Here is a 26,843-nt window from a genome sequence, read left to right as displayed (position 1 = left end):
AGAGTTTAAAGTAGATTCTGCCATTTACTGGGCATGTGACATTGGGCAGGTATTTTAACCATGTGAAGATTTAGCTCTATTTCAGCAAATTGGCGTTAAGTCATAACTTACCAGGGTATTAAAATGAAATCAGTTAACCCTCTGTTTTCAACTGAAGCTGAAAACAGAGACTCGTGGAGAGCGGTAAGTGGATCCAGTTTCGTGGGGTTTAAATCCCCACAAAAGGACTGGGGGGGTTTAGTAGAGACTTTCTGGAGAGAGTTGGTAGCTGTGCTTCTCTCCTGCACTAGGAGAAGGGAATTCAGGGTTCTTTCGTCTTCTGCTCAAGACCAAAATGAGGATCCTGAAGATGCCACTTGGAGAGGGTGATGTCTGTAGATGTAAAGGGGAGCTGGGGAGGGGAAGCAGCTCTCTCTCATGAGGCACTGCAGGTGAGAGGCCCCCAGCAAGAAGAGCTAGAAGTTGGGGAGTTTGTGAGAAACCCTAAAAGTGCCCATGAGAAAAAGTACACCTACAAGGCCCAGAGACCCCAGTGTCAGCTCAGGAAAGAATCAGTCAAGTAAGAACTTTCCTGCCTGTTTCTTCTTCTCTCACCACCAGTTGTGTCTAAGCTGCATCACTCTACATAGAGCTGGGATGGGTTGAAAGGACAGAGTAAGGCCAGCTCAGCGTTGGGCATGTGAATACCTTCTGTGGCCTCCTGAGACTTCAACAGATACCCAAACTCAAACAACCTGAGTGTGAGTGAGATTCTGTTGGGAGACATAGGAGAGTCTTTCACAACGAGGCTGATGCAGATCAAACAGGTGCAGCATGGGTGGACGCACAGAGACTCCGCAGACAGCCAGGTCGTGAGAGGTGCTTCCTCCAAGTTTGTCAGCTCTGACCAAGAAGGCGGGACGGTTTGATGGCCTGTTCCAGATTCAGCCTGGCAAAAGTTTAAGGTAACCCTTCCAGTACAATGCACCTAGGACTGCCAGGAATTGACCCCCAACAATTATCTTGTTCTAGGAGTAGTCTAAACCTCATTAAATTCCTTCCCTTCCTGGGATGCAACCTGGGCTCCCTCTCCCTCTCTCCTGGCCATGGGGACACCCACACCAGCCCCAGTGACCCCCTTGCCAGTGCCAAGTATTTAGTCTCATAATGCAAAACCTGACAGAGTCCTTGAAAAACTGCGAGTTCATTTCTTCACAACCACTTATTCAGCTGCTCATATGTCTGACACTGTGGTACATGTTGGGGATGCTAGAAAAAAATGTGTCTCAGCTTTAGTGTGCTTGTCACTGGGATGCAGAAACAGGCAGCCAAAGACAATTGTGAGGGAATGAGAAAATTATGATAATAATATACTTAAATTGCTACAGGATCACTAAATACAGAGAAATTTGTTCTTCCATAGAGTTTGGGAAAAAACTACATAGAAAAAAAAATCTTACCTTAAGAACCAATTCAACCCCCATTTCACCACTGCCAGCATCTGTCTTGGGATCAGTGGTGACCAAGCAGCAGGAGCATGTCTTCCCTTTATCGTCCATTAGGCTGCTGGCTCTGCTACCCCTTGAACAAAATGCTTCCCTCATGTTGACGTGGGGAAAATGCAGGTACCGTGTGACTCCTTCCATCCTCAAACAGCTGCCTTACTGATCCCGCTACTATGTTCAAAATGCTACTACCAGTGTCACCCCTCCAAAATTACACCACCACGGTCAGAAGGCCACAAAAAGAGCATTTTTGCCTCTGGCGGTGAGGATGTGAGCCCTTTGGGTGTTTGTACAAATAGGATGCATCTCAGCTTCAGCAGTGTGGGCAGCTGGCAAACTCAAGACAGCCTGGTGCTGGGGAGCGTGTCTCTGGGCAGGCAGCCTTCGTGGGTCCTGCCTCGTCCATTCTGCTTAAACCACTGAGCCTGGTGCTTCGTCTGCTGAAGCGTAGATGTGGTGGGCACTGAATGCCTAGCACCTTATAAGCATTCAGTAACTGCATGGTCTTTATCAGGTAAAGGTCTAAAATGAAAGATCAATGGGAAGCCATTCCAAAGAAGGAAGAAGTATATGGGAGAAGAGGGCAAAGGCAAGAGTTTTTAAAAGAAAGGAAAAAAGAATTTAAGACTTTTGTACAGAATTCTAGGAAGAAGGATTCTTTGGGATTCAGGGTGCTCTCTTTTAGAGCTATGTTGTACTTAAAATTTTCCAACTGAGAAGAAATAGGGGCAGAAAGATTCAAGCTTCTTCATAAAACTATAAAACCTATCTTCAAAATTGAACTGTGAACAGAATCTATGTACTCGTAATTGCTATCTACAAATCCCTTGCATTATTGTAGGTGGATATATCCTTTCACTCAGACACAAGCATAGACAAACAGACACGCACACCGAACCACCATAAAAGGCGTGGGCAGACAACAGTATAGGTCTCAGCATGTGTCTCTCATCTACAATTTCATTCTCAGCCAATTTTTATAAATCTATAGTTATTATCTGCATGACCATTAAGGTCCCAACTCCCCCATATCATTTTATGAAGCTATTTGGACTATTTTATTAACTAAAATCTTTATCATATCTGTTATATAAATGTTATTAAATGAAAATTTCAATTCTTAATTTAATAGTTTCAAGTAATATTTATATATTTATACCCTAAAATGCTTATCATCTTAAGAGTGCTGCTTCACACTAGCTGAGTTAATTTTTATTCTCAGAATATTCTGCCCAACCAAGCTCAGCAGGATTCCCACACTCATAAAATGCTGTTACAAATTTGGCCTTCAGCACCAGGCAAGAACAAAAAGCAAAATTACTAACACTCTTAGAGCCAAAAGACTTTCACTTTCCTTTCCCAAACTGCATACTTTTTCCTGAGATGAATGGATGGTCAGTGGGTACTGTGCAATGATTAAAACTTCAAATAAGGTAGTGTGACCCCTAGTGTTGGCCTTTAGAAACCAAATTCATACAAAACCACCTAACTCTAAAAGTGTGGGTAATCATTTACATGCATTATGAATAAGTAAAAATATTTCATTTATTTATGTTAATTGTCTGCAAATGCATAAATCAGTATTAAGATATTAGTGTAATGCTTTGAGAAAACCTCCCCAATGACAACACGGTTCCTTCCACCTAAACTCCCCTTTACTCACAGCAAGTGTACAACTCAGAAAAGAATACAGTCACAAGAAAAGGCACAAGATTTGTTTGAATAAGCAAAGAGAACTGGCCAAGGAAAAAATAATGCTGAAAACATTAACCCTACCCTTCAAAGCATCTTCTACCTGCATTGTCTTAAGCCCCAGCATTAGAATTGTGTGAAGTATTTAGGAAGGAAAGCTTGACAGAACCACTTACCTCCTTACCAGTATTGCATTTAAAATGCACCTTCAACAGGTCAAGGTTACCAGTCCCACAGAAAAAGGAAAAGAGTACAGCTTAAACACCTGTCACTTACGACAAAATGGAATGAAGTGAGAGGTCAAAGTGACTTACTGCATCATTTGAACTCACTGTCACTCATAAGGCGGATACTTTGGCAAACAAGGGACACGCTAGGACAGGGAACTGCATATATGATATTAAGGGAATTCTTCTTGGGGAAAAGATGAAGTTTGTACGAAAGGCCTACATTTCTTTCCTATTAAATTTTATTGGTGTTATTAACTAAGGCGCTTGACTGGCACTGGCATGGCACCAGCACAGGACTAAGCAAAACTTAGACATACAATGCACTCATTTTAAGTTTCAGGTGCCAACATGACATAAGAGTAGCTTAGGCAAAGTTTGTGCTGAGGTCAGCTCAGCCACTTTCCTTTACTCAGAAAGACTGGATAAGGGAAAATACACAATGCCCAGAGAAATAAAGATGAGAAGGAAATTGAATATGGTGATGAAATTGCCAATTTAATAAGATAGGTAGAATTTAAAAGGACAATAGAACTTCATCTATTAACAATGACTGCTGACATGTCATCCATCACCCATACAACACAAGTAGCTCTTACTGTATGGATTTTTTTTCTTGCTTTGTTCTAATGCTTCCATCAAAAGAAAACACATTTTGCTTGTTGAGACTAGCACAGCTGCCATCTTAAGCTTTCTAAGAGCCAGCTCACAATTTATCTTAGTCATTTAAATGCCCACGCTTTACAGGTGGCCCTAAATTTTGCACAAATTGTGTTTTCCTTTTTATTTTTCTCCTGTGTCCTCTGACTTGACCCTGTAGGTGCTCCTTCCTTTTTATTAAGAAACGTGCGCTTTTCTTGTGCCACATAAATAGTTCCTAGTAAACATCTGTTATCTAACTTGAAACTGTAAATTCTTTAGATCACAGATGTTAAATTATTTAAAATGCTTTGAAAGAATTGTATTTATAATGACAAAAAAAAGAGATCCAACTCTCTAAGGTGATTTTGTACTAAGAGCTTTATTTTGCTACATTTATGTTACTGATTTCAAACATTTGGGAGAAAGTAAAATGGCATTTTCTAATCTGCATCTTCATAATTTGTTCTTTTCGTTTTCATAATTTTTGTAAAAAGACTTCATTGAAACAGGTTGCCCCCAGTTCCTGCTGTCATTATATCCCTACAATCTAGAACTTTCAATTACAAGTAATATGCCTATCATAAAAATGTTCATTTATTTAGCAGAAAGGTAATCTTTAATAGATGCATACATAATTTCATTTTCTATGACTGATTTACCTGCCTATGGATGCTCATTCTAGCAGAGCATTAGCACTCTCTGGGAACCCGTTTCTTTTAAAAGCTGTAGCAATTCCTTCCAGTGACTAATTTCCTAAGACACTGAAGTGGCCTCTTTGAAATTCAGCTTTCAAAAGTGCATAGAAATTCCAAGAAGGAACTTATGGACACATTATGCTTTTCCTTAGGGATAACTCCTACAATTAAGCATAGTGAGACCCTAAAAGAAACATTGTGAAGGCAACATCTCCTTGCATAATAACACTACAAAATAATACCTACTCAAACAAGCACACTCTCAAATATACACATACATGAATGTTAACTAGCTTTGAGGGAGGTCATGTGCAAGGAAGCATGAGAAGTGATAGTATTAATAGAACACATCTTGGAGAGTCTGTTTTAAAGATTTTGTGAAATAAAATATTCTTTTTATTTCATATTTGAAACCATAATTTCATATTAAAATAAACACATTATGAAGTGGAATTCAATCATGCTTCAATTACAAAGATAAAACATGAGGTTTCAAAGAAAGTACGCATTTCCTGGGATGCTTTAAGCTATTTTCCCAAGCCCTTTGGATTTATAGAGACTTTATTCTTCTAATAGGGATACTTTTAAAGAAAATCTTGAGGTCAATATATAATACATATAATATATAAACATATAAAGGAGAGAAAATGTATACAGCTGTTGAAAGCAAAGTGTAAGTGAGTTTATCAGATCCATGAAAAATCAAGGGCTGCTGCCTATACAGAAAAAAAAGATAGATAAATAGATCGGGGAGGAGAGAGAGAGAGAAACACAGAGTGGGGAGTTTTGGGGGCTGTAGACCATATTTAAGGACTGTATAGGAACAGTCATGGGGAAAAACTGGAGGAGAACGAAAATGTAAGGAATGCTTTCAGGTGGGATGGGGGGACAAGACCAAAAAGGGGATATGGGAATGTAGGAATGAATCAAGGATGAATGGCTGACATCATAGCTCTATAAAAGTCTGCCTTTCTTTTATACCTGCATCCTGCAAACAGGGAGATTTTCGATATCAAAAATCAAACTTATATCCTGTCCTTGATTCTGTAGAAGGGAAACTTTGTAAATAAATTAAATACATATATGACATGGCATGAAACTAGGAAGAAATAGTACTGTTTCAATGGAGTAAACAATGGATTAGGTCAGCAGAACAGGCTACATTAACAAGATAACATTATAACAGGATAACATTAAATAAGATAAATGTGAGTTCTCACACTTCAGTGCAATTAGCCAACTCTAAAAGAAATACTGTGGTTTAGCTGAAGTAAGAGGGAATCTAGTTTCTGACACAGATCTGCCACTAATTACTAAATAAAGAAGAGGCTCTCTCTAAGGAAATCACTTAACTTTTCTGAGCCAGATTTCTCCCCCTCAGTCCATCTCATCCGTAATTACAAGCTTAACAACAAGTCTATCCAAAACCTTATGATTTTTTTCCCATTAGAATTCTATTTTAATTATAAAAAATATGTTCTTGGTTTAAAAAGAAACTAACTTTATATAACTGTTGACAGTAAATAGTAAAGAGTTCCTAACGCCACATCAGTTAACATCAGGGTACACATCTTTTGGGATATTTTCCATGTATACACAAATATATTTAAATACATAATTACGGATTTGTTAGCAAAACAAAGTTTTTTAACTTGCTTTAGCTTGGTAATATTTAATGAGTATCCCCACCAATCAATAAAGAACGACTCCACCGCTAGCTCAAAGGAAATACACATTGCACATGTAGATATATCATGCCAAATCAGTGACTCCAAAGTTTGTAGCAAAGAGTCCTTCAACCAAGTATATTGGAGAACATCCATTTCTTTGCACACATTAATCTTATCTGTTAAAATTTTGAATCAAAGCCCATTGAAAATTTTATTGAATTACCCTCAATTTATATTGAGCTTTCCTATCAAAGAACATCCCCTGTTTGCAAGAGTTTGGCTGACCCCTCTGTTTCCCAGGAGACAGACTTCCCTGTCCTGGGTATTTGATTCTGGCATGACTTTGTCCCAGACTGTCCATCTCTATAGTTCTTTACACTCCTTTCATTGTTTCTTGCTGCTTTTGCCTGGAGGAAAATTATGGGAGGAGGATCACCCCAGAGAGGACATTCCAATTCAGTCTTTCCCACCCAAAACAGCAACAGGGACCCACAAAGGCAGCTCAGACCAGCTGCAAAAGCCCAGAGAAGGGGATCAAGAAGGGCTCCAAAACCTTCTCTGGTGGCTTCCTGAAGGTGAGCTTTCCTGGCCTGTCCAACAAATGCAGCCCTTCAGCTAACTGATGCCCACAGCCTTGAGGAAGCACTGCATCTTTAAATCTCCACCTCCACAGCCATCTAGGGGAGGGGGGCTTGACACAATGCCTGCCACTGTCTTGGTTAGGTGAAGGTGAAACAATGGCTGCCACCGTCTTTGTCTGAGGCAGGTTGGAACAAAAGTTGCCCTCAGAACCAGGTACCAATGATCTGGATTCATTAACCAAAATCTGTGCTCAACCTCGTTCTTGGGGAAGAGGACTTTTAAGACCCTTTATGTCACTAGCAGCTAGCCAGGGACTGGGACCTGAAGTGGCCTACTGCAAGAGCTGGGAATCGGCACTGGTAGCTGCTACCCAGGAAAGCAAAATACAGTTCTTTACTATAATTTATCTGCTTCTTACTCCAGCTCTTCCCTGGATTGTGTATATTGTCCTACTGGCCTCTAGAGTTTTGAAATAGTTGTTCCAGACAATTTCTGCCTACTTAATAGCTGTTTTCATGGGAGGACTGAGTTCTGGAGCTCTGTACATGACTATCTGTTCTAGAAGATCCTTGCAGTTTTAAATATCAAAGTTTCAGGAAAAAATATAATTGGCACAGCTTCAGTGAGTTTTCTAGCACTTGTTCAATAAATTATGTCTATTGGGAAAGGACCACACACAACAGAGGGGGCCATCAAGAATCAACCTCTGCACATTGGGGGCCATCTCAGAGAAGGTGGAGTTGTAAGCTGGATTGTTAAAAGGTTTGACTACAACAGGTATTATTAATGTGTTTTCACTCTTTTATGTCCTTTTTCAAATTTGCCAATTTTTCCATTTTCATTTATCTTTCCTTGGTTTCATCTTATTTATATTTAATTCCTGCTTACAGTTTTCCTTATCTCTTCCGCTTTACCTTCCTTTGTCAATCCTTCTTTGTTCACTTGAATGTTTAGTTCATTTACTTTCAACATTTTAAATAAATGTCATGAATTTCCCCCAAGTACCATTCTGCCCACATCCTATAGATTTTAAAATGTGGTAAGCTTAATGTTATTAATTTCTAAATGCTCTGCAATTTTAGTTGATTTGTAATCAAAGAGCCATTGAAAAAAGTGTTTTTACATTTTCCTTGTGGAAACTTTTCACCTTTTACATAGATACCTAAAAAGCTTCCCTGACTTGCCTCTTGTTGATTCTCAGCAGAGCAGCCACAGTCATTTGAAGATGTAAATAGTTCATAGTACGGTCTCCTCAAAACTCTACAATAGATTTTCACCAAAATTAGGATAAATTGCAGACAGTTTTCCATGTGGCCTAGAGTGTTTTCTTTGATGTAGCTCATCATACTTACTATATTAGGCATGGTTCATTGTAGAAAAAGCACCAATAGGAGAGATCTATAAATACAAGATTTATAAAAGTGTCCGAAGCACCCAGAGGAATGGAAGAGTCCCAGGTTCATATTACAGGCTACAAGCCTTTGCAACTCCAATGAAGGATCCAACGAAATCCACAGGAAAGTTTCCCTGACTGAAACAGCAGTGAAAATTCTCTCTTTCCCCTTAAAAGCATTTGACTGATTGGATTATCTCATTGGCTAGAGATGTGGCCTTATTTGTAGATATAATCAACCACAGCTACTATCAACCGACTGATGATTTCATAAACCAGCCTTCTGGTTTATCAACTTACCATGAAATACTCTTGCAGTAACATTTAGGCCAGTGCTGGCCTGACCAGACAACTGGACACCATCCCCTGCCCAAGCTGACATCAAAACATAACCATCACAACAGGAGATATGCATGTGTGTGTATGCATACTTGTGTTAATCCGTTGTCAATTTACTCACACAACCATGGTAATTGGTAGGTCCAAATTCTGTAGGTTAGGTATAAGATGAGAACTCCAATGGAAGTGAAGTTGAATTCCTCAGAAGAAGCTGGCTGGTTGAAGTAAATAGAAATGCTTCTTTCTCACTGCTGCAATCATCAGTTCTCTTTTTAAGAGCTTTGAGAGCAATTTCTTTTGTTGATTGGAGATGTAATTAGCCATAGATGCATTTAACTGGTTAATGATTTAAATCCATGAAATAACCTCACAGTAACAATCTGGTCAGTGCTTCCTTAACCAAAAACAACTAGACACCATAACTGAGGCAAGTTGATATATGAACTTAACTATCATACACACCCATCCTCATCTATGATCTCTTCCTCATTCTGCCACTCAGACTACACTGGCCAACCACTTTTACTAGAGCACAATGAGCTTGTTGCTCTGTGAAGGACTTTGCAATTGCTGTTTACTTTGCCTGGAATTTTCTTTCCCCAGATCTTTACCTGGCAGGCTCAATCACTTCATTCAGGTCTCTACTCAACTATGACCTCATCAGAGAAGGCTTCATCACTCCTTGCCCATCACATTTAAAAAGAGGGATGGGGCTATCTTACTTGCCAGGCTCCTATGACAAATACCACACAATGGGTTGGCTAAAACAAGAATTTATTAGCTCACAGTTTCAGAGGCTATAAGTCCAAAATCAAGGTGTCAGCACGGCATGCCTTCTCTCAGAAATCTGCAGCATTCTGATGCTGGCTTGCAGCAAACTGTGGCTTGCATATCTGCCTCTTCTCACATTGAGATTTCTTTCCTAGTGTCTGTTCTTCTGGTTTACCTTGATTTCTGGCTGCTTCTTGTTTGGCCTTCTCTGACTATGTCCAAATTTCTCCTCCTTATAGAGGACACCAACAGTAAGGCTTAAGACCCACCCTGATTCAGCTGGGCCACACCTGAACTAATAAAAACAACATCTTCAAAGGGTCCTATTTACAATGGGCTCAAACACAAGAGAACGCAGGTTAAGACTAAGAACTTAACTCAATTTACCACAGGTAGTGTAGGTAATTTTTTAAATTATTTTTAATAAACTAATATTTATAATATTAATATATTATAATATTAATATTTTTAATGTACAGACCATCTTTGGAACTTGAAGGGACTAGCTGGGAGTCAGATATTTTAACTGTATGTCCCACGGCACATTCTGAGTCTTGTACCATGTGACTAAATCATTTACTTTATGCTATTTAAAAAGAATATATAGTGACATTAATGGGGAGGGAGATAAATGAGAACCACAGGAAAGATCTGATGGAGTAAAAACACACTTGCTGGGTGATGGAGTATAGAAGATTTATGTAACGGGAGAGCAGAAGGCATTCCAGGAGACTAAAATATCCTGTATAAAAGCATAAAGGATGAAAGGGAAATAAGGACATGCTACTAAATACTGTATGCAAATTTTTATCTTCAGGGCCTAGTTTACTAGAGACTAAACATATATATACCGTCTCAGTAGGGCAGTGGAAGCCTGTTAAAGAAAAACAGAAAATAATATTGCATAGAGACAAATGGTGGAGGATTTTAAATTCAGGTGAGTTTAGCTTTGCTGTGATAGGAAATCGAAAGCCACTGAAGGTTCTTGAACAAGGGAGTGGCATGGTCTGATGAGTATTTCAGGAGATAATTCTGACATCACTGTAATGAGTGGAATAGAAGAGCTACAACCTGGAGACAAGAAGGGCAAGCAGGAAAGACTTAAAATTATTCTCAGAGGACACTGAGACATGGTTAGAGGAGTGGCTTTGGGTTGCAGGGCAAAATAATGAGTATAAGAAATCTATTTATTTTTAATCAACAAGTTTTGGAGTAAAGATAGGAAAACTGGAGAATTGATATCAAAGTAAATACAATCAATGGATAATTAAAAGCTTTTTTGTATACAAGCCAGTGTGTCATTACTCAGGTAACATATGAAATACAAAAATGTACAAACCTAATTCCTCTGGTCAATTAATTAAAATTTTTTTTGTATGCTATATGGCAGGGCCACATTTCATTGTTTTTCCATGTGAGTATCCCAATATTGCAGCTTCATTTGTTGAATTTTTTTGCTTGTTTGTCATATTTGTTTTGCTTCATTTGCTTGTTTTGGGGGAAGTACATGGACTGGGAATTGAACCCAGGTCTTGCACATGACTGGCGAGAATTCTGCCACTGAACTACCCTTGCACCCCCCAAGTACATGATTTTAATAATCATTTTCACTTTACCAATAATTGTATAGTTTATGAACAACTTTATAGAGATTTTCTCATCTTATCTCACAAATGCTCAATAGCTATTATTATATCCCATTGTACACAGGAGGAAATAAAAGCCCAATGAGTTTAGGCAGCATGATGCCAAGTCACAGAACTGAAAAGCCAGGTGGCAAAAAACCGGGACCTGTATCTCCAAACACAAGGTTCTGCTTGGTTTCAAACATTACTCTCCAAGAGAGATGGTTAAAATTTTTTTGAGCACTTACTATGTTTCAGGTACATGGTATCTTTATTTAATCCTTTTAAGCTTCTGATGAAATAGGCATTATTATTATTATTAGCACTGCTTACTAATATAGAAATACTGAAACTTCAGAAAAATAAGTGACTCAGCTTGTCACTCAGCTTGTAAGGGTTGGACAAGGATCAGAGTTCAGATCTGTCTGACCCAAGAACTTCAGCTCTGACCAGTCACACTCTTCCGTAATACCATGGTAGGGAAGGAAAAGTGCCACAGGAACATAGAGCTGTGAAAAGATTCCTACAACATTGGGATCAGGTAAAGACCTGATGAAGGATTTAGTATTCAAACAGGCTTTTAAAGGATGGGTTGACAAGAAATGAAGAGGGCCACTAGAGATGATAACGTAGGTCAACCCCTTTGGAAGCCTCTATTGTTTGAAATAAAACTCTAAGATTTTGGACCCAATGACTTGGCTAGTAGTTGTATTATTTACCCCAATAGGAAAAGTTGGGAGGGGACATGGATAGGACAGAAAAATTATAAATTTAATCTTCAAAATATTTTGCTAGGCCACTATCAAAAATACCACAAACTGGTTTTGACTGAAACAACAAGAATTTATTGGCTCACAGTTTCAGAGGTTAGAAGGCTTACTTTTTCCTGGGGTCATGAGCATTCTGGCTGGCCAGCAATATCTGGGTTCCGTGGCTTTCTCGTCACATGGCCATGTCCTCTCCTTTCTCACCGACTTCTGGCTCCTCCCTGTGGATTTTTCTAGGTCTGAATTTCATCTGCCTATAAAGGACTCCAGGAATCAGACCAAGGCCCACCCTCGATCAGCTGGCCATGCCGTAACTGAACACCTTAAGAGAGCCAGACCAAGGCCAAGACTGCAGTTTTGGAGGATAGAGTATATAATTCCATCTACCATAATATGGTACTGTGCAATACTAAACGCCTGAGTACAAATGTCTAATCAATTTTTTGGAAAGTGGCCAGATTGAAGGTTGAAAATACAAATTTAAGAGTCTGTAAAATGAGGATAACAATATCTATTTCACCAATTCGTTTTGAAGGTTAGATATAATCATGTAAGCAAAAGGTCTTTGAAAATTGGAAATTATTGTTATTTTGTGAATTTTTCACACAGAAGAGACAGTTGACAGTTGTATCTCAAAGGAGATGAGATCTCTGAGGCTTCGTATTTCATTGAGAAAGCAACAGAGGAGTGGAAAGTACTAGTTAGAAAGACTGGATAATTGGGAGGTAGGAAGAAGAGAATCTGAGTATAGTAGAATAACATTATTTGCTGCCCCAAAACTCAAGGGAGGAACACCTTTAAGGAATGAAATGCATCAAATAATCAAGTAGATTGAAAGTAAAAATAAACAGCTGCCAGAGATGACAATAAGTTGACACTGGAGAGTAATTCTAATGGAATGGGAGAGGAGAGATATCAAGTAAATGAACTTAAGACCAGGTGCATAGAGCTGAAAGGGCCACTGAAAATGTTTGGTAGTAAAGGGATACAGGGTAATAAGATGGCACCTAGAAGGGGGAACAAACACATGTTAAGGAGGACTTGAGATTCCAGACTGGAAATATATATATATACTTCTCTTAGGAAACAGGAAGATATGTCAACAAGAAAGGAGACAGGTTGATTTTAGAGTAGAATAAACTCTCTAAATTGGAAGAGAAATGACAAGCTGAGGAAGAGTGAAAATGAGTTTATACTATACGCCCTTGACTGTCTCAAATAAACATGAATAATCATTTGATGAAGGATAAAGATAGAACTTGAGGAGAAAGAGAATATGGAATTGGTAAGGTGAGGGTAAAAAATATAGTTCTCTAAAAAAAATATTCAGGGTAGCTATTCTTTTGAGAACCAGTAAGAGATTTATGAAAATAGGAGAGCACTGATACAGACACAGTTAAAATTAGCATGAAATTGTGGTACGCCTCATCTGGAACAATTTCACGTCCTGTTCCTATAGAATTGTGCAGTCAGGGATAAGTATCTGATTACACAGGCAGAGGGTTATGGGTTGAATTTTATTCCCCAAAAAGGATGACTTCCTAATTCCCGGTACTTCAGAATGTGACTTTATTTGGAATAGGGTTATTAGAGATGGAAGTAGGCAAGTAAAATGAAGTCGAACTGGGGCAGGGTCTGCCCTTAATTCAATACGGTTGGTGTCCTTGGGAAGGAAAGGAGACAGAGAGAGAGAGAGAAGATGGCCAAGTGACAAAGGCAAAGACTGAGCTGTGCCACCAGGCAAAGAATGTCAAAAATTGCCAGCCAAGCCAGAAGCCAAGAGAAAGGAATGGGACAGATTCTGCCCTAAAGGCAGGAAGCACAGTTCTTTCAACACCTTGATATTGGGCTGCTGCTCAGGACTTAGAAGGAAATGAATGTATCATTGGAAACTGGAGAACCCTGATACAGAGCACTTCAGCTCAATTTTTTTGCCAGAAACATTGCATCACATAAAAGTCAGGTTCCACATTTCTACACTTCAGCTTCATTATGATATAAACAAACTAGCTTTGGGTCCATTCTTGGAAAATGTTCCACTCTTTTAATATTGAAATCAGAAAACTATTTCCAAAAGTAATAAACAAACACCTTAAAATGAACTTAAAAGCCCATTCTTAAGTTGATAAGTGCCTGTGTTGAAGAAGCTGGTCTTAAACTTCAACTTGAAGATTGTTTTCAGTAAATGGTTGAATAAATTAGTAATGATATTTTCATATTTGCAGTTCCATAGCTGAGATCTTCTGAAAAGAATTTTAGAGAAAGCTACTTGTGAATATATTTCGATTTAAAATGTTTAAATATAAAAATTTTTTAGCAAAAATGTGTATATTTTAAGGTAGGAATATGATTAGATGGATTCTGAAGTATTTACTGTAGTTTGTTTCAAAACTATGTAGAATTTAAATAAAATGTTAGGCAAAAGAGAAAGACAATAAATTCAAATTTATATCCAAAATTTTCTTAGATTAAAAATTCTGCAATACATATACCACACACACACACACATTCACACACATGCATGTGTGTTTTGGATCTTAAAAACTAAACAGAAGGACATCAGCATTCTAAAATTCTCTACAGGCTGAAGCCATGTCCTGTTTGTGCCAGAAAACAATTCTGTAGGGAGAAAAGGAACAAAGGAATGAGAGGTGAGAGGAGGGAAAACTAAAAAAGAAAATGAATGGAGGGAAAATCATATATAAAAACTTACTGTCTAAACTCTTATATATATGCCACTTATACTTTTAAATCTAAGACTACTGGTGGTCATGGCATTCTCTTACCTCCAAACTCTTTCTTTTTTTCTCAATTCTGGCGTGTTTCAGAGCAGTTCACTAAACACTGTCACATTTTCCTGTACTATATCTATCTTCCCTTTTGAGCCAAACAAAAACAATGCCTATCCTTCATATACAGGCTTTGCAGAATTGGGCACACATTAGCAGACACCAGTAAATTTATACAGCACAAATATTAACCACGAAATTCTTTAAACCAGGCATAATTCTAAAATTTGAAGCTTTATAAAACATAATCACAGAGTATCATCCTACTTCAATTTTATGCTTATTTAATTCACATACAACAAATAAGAAAACATTTCCTAATGCAAAAAAAAAAAAGGCTGTTACATTGTATTTTTTTTTAAATGCAGCATGTGAAAAAGAGATCAGGCTTCAATTAGAGATAAGCATGAAGCTGATCAGGTCGGAACTAATGTAAATCAGAATACAGGGGTAAAGGAGACACTGTCTTTATTTCAGAAATTCACCTACTCCATGAGACCAAAAGAAGAGAGGTTTATTTTGCCCAAAACCTAAATTTTCTGTAGCACATACTATAATTCAAACTATTTGGATCGGTCATTTGAACAACACAAATACATGGAGCTCAGAATGGGATCGAGGGCTTGTAACTCTGTATAGCTTAATGTAATTCCCAGATATATCCCAGAGCATGTTGAGCAGATAATCAAAAAGAATTGGCGACGTCCCTTGAGGGATGAGAGAAAAAATATGAAACTATTAAACTTTACCACCAGGGAAACCCCTCATACTGCCTTAACCATTAGGGACTCCCAAAGTCAATAGGCCAAGCCCTTGATCTGGAGGCTTGCTCTTGTGAAGCTTATTTACATAGCAGAGAAGCTAATCGTACCTGTGGTTATGCCTAAGAGTTACTTCCAGAGGACCTCTTTCGCTGCTCAGATATGGCCACTCTCTTTCTCAGCCCAATTCTACAAGTAAAATGGTTACCCTCCCCCCTAGGAGGGACATAATATCCTGGGGTGAAAGTCTCCCTGGCAGCATGGGAGATGACCCCCAGGGATGAGCCTGGCCCTGGCACCATGGAATTGACCACACCTTCCTGACCAAAAGTGGGGAAAGAAATGTAACAAAATAAGGTATCAGTGGCTAACAGAGTTCAAAAAGAGTCAAGAGGCTTTTCTGAAGGATACTCTAATGTAAGCTTCAGCTAAATATTGCTAATTACCATGGTTTGCTAACCCCCAGTAGAACCACTTCAGCTAACCCTAGAGAATACCTAGGGCTCTATCTGAGATTCCACAAGGGTTCCATGCACTAGAACAACTTTCCAGAAACCTACAACCTCCAGATGGTCCCTAGGCCAGATAAATCCTGAAACCCAGAGGGGCCAGCCTCTCCAGAACATCAGCCAGTTCCATTCCCCTAGCCACTTTCCAATGTGAAAAGGTTAGAATGGGTGTAGCCCAAATACCCCTAAAATTGGGAGAAGGTGGAGTTATAGCAGAGAAGATAGGATTTAACAAATGAGTATGACTGTTGAATCATTATATTGATATTTCTTTCAGTCTCCAGTGTCTTGCAGCAGCTAGATGGAAAAACCTGAAATTGTGGAACCCATACCAAACTTTGAAATGAATTCTACAACTAATTTTTGTGGTGTGCTTTGAAATTTATTGCTTTTTTGTATCCATGTTATTTTTCATGATAAAAAATAAAATACTGCTTACTTCGGCAGCACATATACTAAAATTGAACGATAAAGAGAGGATTAGCATGGCCCCTGTGCAAGGATGACATGCAAATTTGTGAAGCGTTCCATATTTAACAAAAAAGAAGAGAAGAAAAAATAAAATAATTAGGGTGGGCCATGGGAGCTCAACAGGCAGAGTTCTCACCTGCCATGCCAGAGACCCAGGTTCGATTCCCAGTGCCTGCCCATGCAAAAAAATAAATAAATAAAAATAATTTTAGAAATCTAAAAAAAATGTAGCATGTAATGTAAAATACTTTCTGTACAATATTAACTTTGGGAATGATCTTTCTTTTTAATCTCAGCAAAACAAAATATTCTAATTTAATAGGTTCCAGAAAACTACCTTGTTGGCAAATTATATACAAGTAAAAAACCTCAAGCTTACCCCCAAGCCTTCCCAAATGATACTTTAGATGTCTATTAACTCTGACCTAAATACAGCTTTCAATTTAATAAATGCATCACCTCTTACCATCCTCAGCTTTTAAAAATTAATAATACACTAAAACTGCACCCAGAAATGACATTGTGGCTTTTTATTTTAACAAGCCTACTTCTTGATTATGAAGTCTTGCTCTAAGCTGTTGATATATGCTTTTAATCAAATCAACATTAAATTTTAAACAGTAACTTTTCTTTATTGTTTTATTTTATTTTTACATCTTTTCAGGCACATAAGTTTGGGAAATGGCCATTTGTAACTAATTTAACACCTGTAAACACATGGTTTAAAGGAGTCATGATTTACTAAGACCACAAACACACTTATTTATTTGAGAAAGTAAATAAGTTCTACTTATTTACTTATTTTTTTCAGTCCTACAGGGAAGCATATTTGACAATTAAAAATGTTTACCCTGAAGATTTTACTTCTCCTACTCTGAACCTATTCCCTTTTATCCCTCTCTTTCTGTCTGGCCAGTTTCCATCCCTCCTGACCCAACATCCGCTCCTGTCCCGTTCACACCTGAGGACTGTCACTCATTACTCTGGCCAAGGCTGCCAAGTGGACAGCATTTCAATTGCTTGTCCATGAGCAAAACTGAAGAAGGAGGGGCGTAGGCGTGAGCAGCACAGAGGACAATATTGCTGACCCCGGAGCAAGGAGCCACCATTCACACAAGCAGCTAGGCTGCGTCTGGGCCTTGGATCATGTCTTATAGTCTGCATCTTCTTGTAAGTGGAAATCTGCTTACATTTAAGATTTCATTTGTCCTTGTGGCCAAAAATTACACCTGCTAAATATATATATATATATATAATATTAATATATATTAAAATTATACCATGCATTCATACCACATTTTATTTCAAAGAATACCTAAAGTAAGAATTATATTTTAAATCCTGGTTCCCTGTGTTTAGCCAAATCTTCAATATCAGAACTAAGCCAGGCCTATTAAGCTTTCTCAGTCCATTTCATTTTGTTGTCATGGTGAAGTATTATTGTCTGAAAAAAATACATCATTAGCCATCTACTGCTAATAAATCAGGAGCCCTAAAAGAAATGCATAATGCCCAGTGAGTTTGCAAATTGGGATGATAAATTTCAGTTTTACTTCCCAAGAATTCTTTTTTTCATAAAAGGCAGGTCATGTTCGTGTTGAACTGCACATTCTTTCTAGCTATAATCTTTAAGATAATGCCATATTGCATCCCTGAGCCAAGGAGGGAGACCTGAAGGAAAGGGCCATCAACAACCTGTCACTCTTCTTTCAAATGCCAGAGAACTTGAGACTCCTTATGATTGCTCTGCTGTCTTGTCCCGTTGCCTTATTTACATGCGCAGAAATATTCAAAATGTTGATATTTTAGGGGCACCTGGTTTCTTGACTGTTCTTAAGTGCTCTTCCACACACACGAGACTGTGTCTCAGCCATACGCAGTGGGTGAGTGGGCCAGCTCGTTGACATCAAGGGGACCACCATGATTTTTACTTTTTCCCTTATTTGTTCAATTGAAGCTAAGAGAGCGGAGGGTGGAGGCAATCATTTTGTTGGAAGGTGAAAAACATTGATGTTTTCCTAATTAATTTACAGTCTAGAAGTCATAATATGTAGGCTAAAAAGATCATGAGAAAAATTTGAAGGAACAATAGTTGCTCAAAAGCTAAAATTTTAAATACTTCTTTTTTAAAAACTAACATATATATAATAAAGGAAATAGAGGTACATGAGATTCGACTTCTTTCTTCACATTATAACTTTCCAAAGTGAGGACTCTTTCTGAAGACCCACAACAAATAATTCACCTCTCTGAAGGAAATCTCCAATCAATATACTCTGTTATTTTATTAACTGGGTAGTAAATAACATAATAGAATTCACTAAGTCTGGCATTCAACCAGACTCCAGGACAACTGGAAGAAAAATTTGGCTAAAATAGTTTTTCCTATATCAGGTAAACCCCAAATTACATTTGATTGATTTAAAGTTTTTATTAAAAATACATTTATTCATTCTATATGTATACACGCTGAAGGTTTTCATCTCAGTAAACGAAACAAAACTGTTGTAAAACTATATAATGAACTCTTAAAATTCAATAATAAAAAGACAACACAGCTTTTAAAGGGGGTGGGGAAGATGATCTGAACAGATATTTCCCCAAGGAAGATAAACAAATGGCCAATAACATAAACAGAGATTATATCTTATTAGCCTTCCAAGAAATGCAAATCAAAATCAGAATGAGGTGCCACTTCAAACCCACAGGATGGCTGCAGTAACAGGGATACGCAAGGATGTAGCGAAACTAAAACGCTTATACGCTGCTAATGGGGATGTAAAATAGTGCTGTCTCATTTGAAGACAATTTGGCAATTTCTCAGAAGATTCAACATGGAGTACCATATGACCCAGCAATTTTCGTCCAGGTCTATATCCAAGAAAAATGAAAACTTAGACCCGCCCCAAAACTCAGGCATGAATGTTCATAGCAGTATTATCAGTAATGGCCAAACAGTGGAAACATCCTAAATGGCCATCAACTGATGAATGGATGAATAAAAGGAGGTCTATCTACACAATGGAATATTATTTGACAATAAAAAGGAATAGAGTACTGATACATGCCTCAAAATGGATAAACCTTGAAAACATTATGCCAAGTGAAAGAAGCCAGACACAAAAGACTGCCTATGATTCCAGTTATCTGAAATGTCCAGAATAGCAAAATCACAGAGATGGAAGTAACTAAGTGGTTGCCTGGGAGAGAGGGAGGGCAGGATAGGGGAGCAGAATAGAGGCAGGCACTCACTGCTAATCGGTACAAGTTTTCTTTTGGGGTGATAAAAATGTTCTAAAATTGATTGTGGTGATGGTTGCATAATTATGTAAGTATACAAAAAAAAACCCACTGAATTGTGCAATTTAAATGGGTAAATTGTATGGTACATGAAATACATCTCAATAACCTTCTTTCAACAAAGTATTAGAATAATCTCAGTTGAGAATAAATCTTTTAACAGCCACAGAAAGTGACCCGGCATGAGAACTCACACCAGCTAAATAACAGCATCATCTCAGCACTCAGCAGTTTAGTGAATGACCCTCTCTCTCCAAAAATAAAACTAAAAGATGACTCAAAGTCAGTCAAAGTCAGTCTTGTTTGGTTGAATAAATACACATTTTGAAAAAAACCTTTAATTAGGGTTTCCTAATCCAATAAATAATGATTCAATAAAATCAATAGACAGTAACTTAGGCATGAACTGAGCTACTACTGTGCAGTAGCAGACACCTGGAAATGGTGCTGATGGCTCCGCCCTGCCTTTGTCAGCATGCCGTGAAGTCAACATCATTCAGCTCAGATGAAGCTCTTCAGGGCAATAATTAGATGCTTATTTAATAAACATTTATTTAAAGGATGTAAAGTTTTTTCAATCATTTGTTGTGAAATTCTTCTTGGTCTATTTCTTGAAATTCCCGTCTGCATGATGAAATTATCTGAAATGAATTTTTAAATGGGCAAATCTCATCTTACTAAGATTTGTCCATTTTAAAAATTTAATATATGGTTCACTTTTCTTATTATTCAGAATAACACTGCCTGTATTTTCTACATCTAACATAAGCCATAGTACTACAATTTAAGAGGAAGTAAATCAAACTTATTAAGCAAAAACAGAAGGGACTTATACCATTCTTTAATCCTAAGTGATAGTCATTAAGCAAAAGACATCAAAATTACAATTTATTTCACACTGGATACAATTTCTTATGATAGGAAGCAATCAATAAAGATTCTATTAAATGTCTAGCAATGCTTTTCACTAAAGCTGTGAGTTTATTTAAGGGATAAAAACAATTTGAAAGGAAAAAGTTTAAATTCTCACTATGGAGAATAGTGTCAACTTCACTGAATTATATTAAATTTACTAATCAACATAACCTTGGAGACAATATTCGTCCTTTATTGAAATACAGTTTATCAGAAAGTGATATTTTATACAAACCAAATTTTGAAACCTAGCCTGAGGATCATGTAGCAAAAATTTAATTCCTTATCATTGTGATATAAACAACCATAACTGGTTCTACGTCATATTTTTTGAAATGTGAAACAGCAGAGATCTGTAGTTAAGTATAATGTGACAATTCAAAGATTTGTACAAAGTTTCAAGTATCTATAGAATTTTTAGTACACATTAACAAGAAAATGCAGTTTTCTTTCTGTGAATTTATTTAAATAACAGCCTTTTTCCTTAAGAAATTATATAGCCTTTTTATTTTTATGCATTATGTACAATAAAAGAAAGAAGCACTGTGCAGTGATGTGGTTGAAAGGTTATTATTACACCAATGACAGAGACAAAAGTGTATTATCACTTGGATGATGTCAATGAAAGGGTATCATTACTTTTTCTGAGAAGAACATTCTGGTAAGTAAACACACAAGTACAGTATTTATTACTTTATTCCACATGTGTCTCCAAGGAAATCAGAAAGAAATACAATTAGTTTGTGATGTTGGGAGGATAAAGTCTTTGGTTTCATTTGTTCAACAAAAAACTCTGAATCAATTATATTTTCATCAAATTTTCCTTCACAGCATAGCATTCTATTTTGCCATCTATTTATATTTCTCACATATCTCAAAACTATCTTGCTAGAGAGAGTGAAAATAAAAATCCAAAGTCAAATATAAAGTGCTTAAAACTTCCAATGCTAAGTCTGTCCACGGTTACACATATTAAAAGGAATCATATATATTGCATCTTTATAAATCTGTGAAGATCAAGCATGTTATTCTAAGAAATGTCTAATGAAAACGCATTTTGTGAGATGTAAACAAAGGAATTTCCCTAATCTTTTAGATGAACCCAAATTAAGCTGATTTGCTATTTAAACTAATTTTTTTTAGCTTCTTAGAAATCATGATCATTGTTCTTTGCATTTATTTGTCCAAATGCACTGTCAAGCTGAAGACTTTTAAGTATCACTAATGCTAGTTGTAGGAATAACATCACAACTAAAGGAAAATAATTCAAAAGCAGAGTTCCTTTTACATAAAAATGGTCGCAGCTGAATCTTAGCATATGGTAATACAAGTGTTTTTCTCATCAAACATTTGTCTCTCCAAATCTACAAAAGGCCACCCCCCAAAAATTAGTTAGGAAACTACAAACACCAAAGCCCGTGCATGCCTTACTTCTATTGCTAGTCTGGTAACTAGGATAAAATATGTAGCCTACACATAGACACAAGCTTTCATCTCGAAAGTCAAGGAAAACCAGCTGAGCATGATGGCTAAGTGACATTTTCCAGTTGCCTATTGCAATCATCATTAAGTAAAGAAAGAGTATACTGCATGAATAAACAAGAAGGCTACACACTTTCACCTTATAGAGATTATTTGATTGGCCCAGTCATGGATGGATCAATCCAGAAGAATCACCTCTATATTTCTTTAGGCACTTTTTTTTTTGAGATTTTTCCTTCAGGTTATTTTTTTCTACACAACTAATACTTAATTTGCCTGTTCTTTTTTCTTCCTTCCCCTCTGATTTCTGCCCTTGATCTATTGATTTCTTATCTTCTACAGAGTGCAGTTCCCATTTATTTTCAATTTTCTGGGACAGAGATTGTGGCCAATGTCCCTCCCTATTTCACCACAGGCCCAACCTCAGCTTCCTTCACAACCTCTGCAAATGGACCAACTTCACTGTAATCACGGCAAGAATGAATTCCCAACTTTCCCACCTAACTCTCTACCTACTCATCAACTGATCAAGCATAATAAGAGCTAATAATTTATGGCTATGTGGCAGGCAACAAGCTAAGAATTTTACATCTCGTAACTCACATAATCTTCCCAAACCCTCTATGAGCTACATAATCCTGTTCTTATTTTACATATGAGAAAGCTGAGGGCAGAGAGTTAAATCACTTTAACCAGTGCATGCAGTTATTATAAGGCAAAGCTAGAATTTCAACCCAAACTCTTTACCCCTGTGCAACTGCTTCTGTCACCACCACATCAACACAATTTGTCAGTCTTTCTGTTAAGCTTTCAGGAAGCTCAGAAATCATGCCTAGAAAGTAAGGATTTAAACTAAATGAGGGTATCGTAGATTGTTCGATGCTGTAAAGCATGAAGGGAAAGAAACAATGATCTATTGAAAGTGACTGAAATCTGCATTGTACCAAAGGGCCTAAAATAAATAATTCTGTAAAATTAAAATGCAAACTAACAACACCATTCCAAGTTCCTTTGGCTACAGACACACAGGCTGAAATTCACAGTATTTTTGCATTGCTTAATGTAGAAGTTTGGTGGCGGTGGAAGGGACACTAAATTACACCTTCCCTCCCCCTTTAAGTTGTTAACCATTTAGAAATAAATGCAAGGATCAAAGCAATGGATGTCAAAATATCAAAATCGGGGTTAACAGTTCTACTTGGAAGGATGTGGTTTAAACTTGCAATCAAATGAGCTCCTGCCTCTTGCACCTAAGTCTAGTCCTTGAGACTCCCCTCCTGAGGCCAGTTAGGTGTGTGGAGCAGACAGCCTTACCTGACTAGGTAAGCTAGGTGTGTGGAGCAGACAGCCTTACCTGATCAGGTAAGCTAGGTGTGTGGAGCAGACAGCCTTACCTGATCAGGTAAGCTAGGTGTGTGGAGCAGACAGCCTTACCTGACCAGGTAAGCTAGGTGTGTGGAGCAGACAACCTTACCTGACAAGGTAAGCTAGGTGTGTGGAGCAGACAGCCTTACCTGACCAGCTGGAAGAAGATCCTGGCTTCATACAGTGCATTGCAAAGTTAGAGACCACATATGTGAGTGGCATTTTAACATGGAGCATGGTGTTAGATGCTTATCACTCACCATCAGAAAAATCACTCTTCCTCCCAAGGGAAGGATGGAGCAAGGTATGGAGGAAGAGTTACTGCCAATACTATGTATTGTTTTTATATGTCTTTGGAATTCTTTAACATCCACTAAATATAAAACAACAAAGAAGAATATTTTAACAAATTAAAATATGTATATCTTGTAATAATATATTGCACCTATATAAAAGATATGGTATCTTTCCAAAAAAAGGAACAGAGAAACATATATATACATATCTTTCTGTGTATATGTGTATATAAATACAGTTTTGGAAAAACATTTTAAAATAAGTTATTCTTGTGGACTACCAAATAAACTTTTATTTAACTCACTGCAACTCCATGGTATCTAAATGGTGGAAACAGCTGATGTATCTGATTCTGCCTAAACATACCTGTTGGAAGTTTTACACATTTAAAAGGATATTCAACAAAGTGACATATAATTAACACAGTAATGTCAGGATACCCAACATTTGTAATCCTCTCTTTTATATGTACACATTTCTATTTTAATTTTTGGGTGATAACAAATAAGACAATTTTCTTCGGATGGTATTAAGCTGTGCTTTAAATTCCACATGGCAGAACAAGTACCAGTAGGTGGTACTTTTTTTACTCTATATGAGGAACACTTTTGCAGTAATTAAAACGTATAACATTTCAAATCTGATATCTTATTAAGGAGATCTTCTACATAAGTACAATACCACTATCCCGACTAAAAAAAATTAACAATAATTTTATACTGTAGGCTACTTAAATCTATGTTCAAATTTTCCCACCTATTTTCAAAATGTTTTTGTAGCTTTTTAAAAGATCCAGTATCCAAATAAAAATTCACATACGGCATTAAAGATTGTCATGCCTCTGAAGTCAATTTTAATCTAGAAAGTTCTACATTTTTATTTTCTCTTGAATTTGACTTTTAAAAAAAACCTAGGCCAGATGACTTACAGAATATTCCAAATCATGCATTTGTCTGATCAATTCACATTTGTTTTTCTAATTACATTAGTCCTTGTATATTAGGAGTTACATAAATGGTTTATTCAGGATATACATCTCTGGCAAGAATACTTATAGTTAATTATTTTATATGGAATTAAAAAGAAGAAACAAACTGTCAGGTTGTCTTCTAATTATCAGTGGTTGAGGTAGTGACTGCCAGTTCTTTGCATACTAAAAGTAAATCTTCCTGTTTGCAATTAGTAAGCAATCTGTGGAGTATACTTTATCACTGTGAGAATATTGTGTTCCTCAACAATCTATCAACCAAAGATTATAGCTCTATGATGATCCTGCTTGAATAGGATATTAGATATTGGGGCTGCAATAGTGAGTTTTAACATACATTTAGTAGTCTCTCTCTCACTCCTTCCCTCCCTCTGTGTTTGAATTTTCCTTTTTGGTATATTACTATTGACGTATAGATTTTTTTGTTTGTACATCCAAATGTTTTATAATCATTGTTATTCACTCTTTTTTTTTTACAGCTCAAAATTTCCCAAATCAGACCAGCGGGAGCCCCAACAATCTGGTTCCTGAGTCCTTTTGACGGGGCCCCATTATTCCCTGAAGCACATCCTTGCTTTCTGACATCACAACACAATCCAGACACACCTGTGTTTTCATAGCCCAGCCATTCCCCAGGAGTTTTCATTCGTTTTAGAAATGGATACTGTTCAGAAATCAAGATCTAGGCCCTAAGTTTTGACTACTTGTATATCACTGCTTCCCAAAAACTCCCTCATTATTAAAGAAGGACAGAAATAAAAGAACTTAGTATACACATTAAGGAATTTGGAAAGATAAGAAAAATATTTCAAGATATATAGGCACCATGAAGGTAGAAATGAAGAACACTTTCCTTAACCAAAACTGAACATCAGGAGCTATAAGATTTTAAATATACTATAGCAAAAGAAAACCAATAGTTAAATACTATGACTGGAAGAGATATTCGCAATACAAATAAATGGCAAAAGTAAATACCTGTAACATCCAAATACACTTAAATATTGACAGAGAAAAGGCAAATAACCTAATGGAAAAACGTATAAAAATTTAAGTGGAACTGAACAGATGAGCAAATCCAATTAGCAAATGCCCAAATTTACTAGTCATCAGAGAAATTTAAATGCCAAGTCACATTTTACCTTTCTCAGTGACAAACCTCTTTAAATGAACCATTCAGACCTGTGTGAATTTGGGAGAAATGATGTATTTAGTAAAGGAGTGATTTATCACTTACATTTCAGAAAGTAATGTGGCAAATCTATCAAAATAAAACATAAATACAGCTTTTAAGGCAAAAATCTTATTCCTCAACTCCAAGCCATAGAAATAAAATCACCAGCACTTAAGAATACATATATAGCTGTGGTTGCTGGTCCAGTGGTTGTTGTGGGTGAAGAAATAAACCAAGAAACAAATTGAATACTCATCAGTAATGGAATGTTTACCATGGACTAGTATGCAGTCATTTAAAATAACACAGTAGAATCAATGGAGGAATTTCCATGAGGTATAATTGAGAGAGAAAATCAAGATGTTGAAAAGTATCTGGAGACATAATACGTTCTAATAAAACAAAAAAACACCAAATAAAACAAATGTGTATTTGTGGATACATGTTTTTATATAAGCATGACTTTAAAAGACACCATTAAGAAAAAGAAAATGAAAAGACATGTCAGAGGCAGGAAAAAAATATGTAGAAATCATACATGATAAATGACTTTTATCTAGAATATATAAAGAACTCTAACAACTCAATAGAATATATAAAGAACTCTAACAACTCAATAAGAAGATAACCCAACTGTTAATGAGCAAAATAATTGAATAGATATATCATAAAGAAGACATACAAGTACCTATAAGTACATAAAAAGACCAACATAATTAGTCATTAGGAAAATGCATCTATTAAACCACAATTTGATACCCTATCCACCAGTCAGAGTGGCTATAATCTAAAAAACTGACAATATCAAGTGTTGGTAAGAATGTGGAGAAACTGGAACCCTCTTACATTGCTGGGAACAATTTACAATGGTGCAACTGCTTTAGGAAAGTGTTAGTTGGACTTTC

The 26,843-nt window shown here is 36.9% G+C and overlaps 1 long non-coding RNA gene and 1 other non-coding gene across 2 annotated transcripts in view; one reads left to right on the top strand and one right to left on the bottom strand.

Annotated features, from left to right (window-relative positions):
• The window catches only part of LOC143682944 (uncharacterized), a 135,912-nt gene that overhangs the window by 93,471 nt on the left and 15,598 nt on the right, over nt 1-26,843 (bottom strand). The window lies entirely within an intron of this gene.
• LOC143685361 (U6 spliceosomal RNA) lies at nt 16,378-16,483 on the top strand. The gene has a single exon (XR_013176604.1). It is a non-coding gene; the product is annotated as a U6 spliceosomal RNA (small nuclear RNA).

Source organism: Tamandua tetradactyla, chromosome 5 (genome assembly GCF_023851605.1).
Source record: "Tamandua tetradactyla isolate mTamTet1 chromosome 5, mTamTet1.pri, whole genome shotgun sequence".
NCBI classification, from domain to species: domain Eukaryota; kingdom Metazoa; phylum Chordata; class Mammalia; order Pilosa; family Myrmecophagidae; genus Tamandua; species Tamandua tetradactyla.
The sequence above is the reverse complement of the archived record's forward strand: the minus strand, read 5'-3'. Positions and strand labels throughout refer to the sequence as shown.